Raw genomic sequence first — 2,800 nt, 5'->3', positions numbered from 1 at the left:
CTAGGGCACACAGGCTTCAGTAATTGTGGTGCACAGGCTCAGTAGTTGTGGCTTGCGGGCTCTAGAGTGCAGGCTCAGTAGTTGTGGTGCCCAGGATTAGTTGCTCCACAGCCTGTGGGATCTTCCTGGACCAGGTGTCAAACCCATGTCCCCTGTATTGTCAGGCAGATTCTTAACTAGTGTGCCACCATGAAAGTCCTTTTCCTTGTTTCTTGAGGTAGGATTGTATTGCTATAACTTCCCTCTTAGAACTACTTTTGCTGCATGCCATAGGTTTTCAATTGTTGTGTTTTCATAGTCATTTGTCTTTAGGTATTTTTTGGATTTTCTCTTTGATTTCTTCAGTGATCCATTGACTATTTAGTAACATGTTTAGAATTGTTATGTCTTCTTCTTGGACTGATCCCTTGATCATTATGTAGTGTCCTCCTTGTCTCTTCTAACAGTCTTTATTTTAAAGTCTATTTTGTCTGATATTGCTATTCTGGCTTTCTTTTGATTTCAGTTTGCATGGAGTAACGTTTTCCCATCCCCTAACTTTCAGTCTGCATGTGTCCCTAGGTCTGAAGTGGGTTTCTTGTAGACAGCATATATACAGGTCTTGTTCTTGTATCCATTCAGCCAGTCTGTGTCTTTTGGTTGGAGCATTTAATCCATTTACATTTAAGGTAATTATTGATATGAATGCTCCTATTGACATTTTCTTAATTGTTTGGGGTTTGTTTTTATAGGTCTTCTTCTTCTTTTGTCTTTTCCACCTAGAGAAGTTCCTTTAGCATTTGTTGTAAAGCTGGTTTAGTGGTGCTGTATTCTCTTAACTTTTCCTGGTCTGTAAAGCTTTTGATTTCTCCTTTGAATGAGGTCTTTGCTGGGTAGAGTAGTCTTGGTTGTAAGTTTTTCCCTTTCATCACTTTAAATATATCTTGCCATTCCCTTCTGGCCTGCAAAGTTTCTGCTGAAAAATCAGCTGATAACCTTATGGAGATTCCCTTCTATGTTGTTTGTTTTCCCTTGCTGCTTTTAATATTCTTTCTTTGTATTTAACTTTCTTTAGTTTGATTAATATGTGTCTCTGCATGTTTCTTCTTGGGTTAATCATGTATTGGATTCTCTGCACTTCCTGGATGTGGGTGGTTGTTTCCTTTCCCATGTTAGGAGAGTTTTCAACTATAATCACTTCAAATATTTTCTCAGACCCTTTCTCTTTCTGTTCTTCTGGGATCCCTGTAATTCAAATGTTGGTGCATTTAATGTTATCCCAGAGGTCTCTGAGACTGTCCTCATTTCTTTTTAAAAAAATATTTATTTATTCATTTATTTACTTGGCTGCATTAGGTCTTAGTTGTGACACGTGGGATATTTCATTGTGGCACACGGGCTCTTCATTGTGGTGTGCGCGCTTCTCTAGTTGTGGCCCATGGACTCCAGCATGCGTACACTGAGTAGTTGTGGCACACGGGCTCTCTAGTTGTGGTGCATGGGCTCCAGAGCACATGGGCTCAGTAGTTGCGGCACACTGGCTCTTGAGTCGTGTGCAGGCCCAGTAGTTGTGGCACATGGGCTTAGTTGCCCTGTGGCATATGGGATCTAGTCCCCAACCAGGGGTCAAACCTGCATCCCCTGCGTTGGAAGGTGGATTCTTAACCACTGGATGGGGAAATCCCCGTCTTCATTTCTTTTCATTGTTTTTTCTTTATTCTGCTCCTCAGCAATTATTTCCACCATCCTGTCTTCCAGGTCACTTATCCATTCTCCTGCCTCAGTTATTCTGCTATTGATTCCTTCTAGTGCATTTTTCATTTAGTTATTGTATTGTTCATCACTGTTTGTTTGTTTTTTAGTTCTTCTATGTCCAAATTAAACATTTCTTACATCATCTCAGTCTATGCCTCCACTGTATTTCCGAGATCTGGGATCATCTTTATTATCATTACTCTGAATTCTTTTTCAGGTAGATTGTCTACTTCCTCTTCATTTATTTGTTTTTTTGGGTTTTCAACTTGCTCCTTCGTTTGCAATATATTTCACTGTCATCTCATTTTGTCTAACTTACTGTGTTTGTGGTCTCCTTTCCACAGGCTGCAGGGTCATAGTTCCTCTTGCTTCTGGTGTCTGCTCCCTGGTGGTTGAGGTTGGTCCAGGGACTTGTATAATCCCCCCTGGTGGGGGGGACTGGTTCCTGTGCTCTGGTGGGTGGAGCTGAGTTGTGTCCCTCTGATGGGCAGGGCCACGACAGGGGGTGTGTTTTGGGGTGTCTGTGAGCTTAGTATGAATTTAGGCAGCCTGTCTGCTGATGGGTGGGGCTGTATCCTGTCTTACTGGTTGTTTGGCCTGAGGTGTCCATCACTGGAGCCTGCAGGCAGTTCAGTGGATCCAGATCTTGGTGCTGAGATGGGGACCTCTGGGAGAGACCACACTGACTAATATTCCCTGGGGCTGGGATTTGGCGCTCCCACCCTGGGGACTCAGGCACAGCCCCTGGCCTGGGAACCAGGATGCTGTAAGTCAAGTGGCATGGACAAAAAAAAAAAAAAAAAAAAGGAAAATAAAACAAAGAGACAAACTAAACCCAAGACAAATAACAAAAACAAACAAGAAAAAACAAAACAAAGAAACCAAACAAAACCCAAGACAAATAATAAAAACAAAACCAAACAAAAACAAAAATACAAACAGAAAAACAACAAAATCAAATGAAAAAATCAAAGAAACAAAAAACAAGAAAACAACCAAACAAAAGAACTCAAAAACCAAAACAGTAAAAAAAAAAAACAAAACAGAAAGCAAACTAAGAAGAAAA

Source organism: Leucopleurus acutus (genome assembly GCF_964270905.1).
Source record: "Leucopleurus acutus genome assembly, chromosome: 12".
Lineage (NCBI taxonomy): Eukaryota > Metazoa > Chordata > Mammalia > Artiodactyla > Delphinidae > Leucopleurus > Leucopleurus acutus.
The sequence above is the reverse complement of the archived record's forward strand: the minus strand, read 5'-3'. Positions refer to the sequence as shown.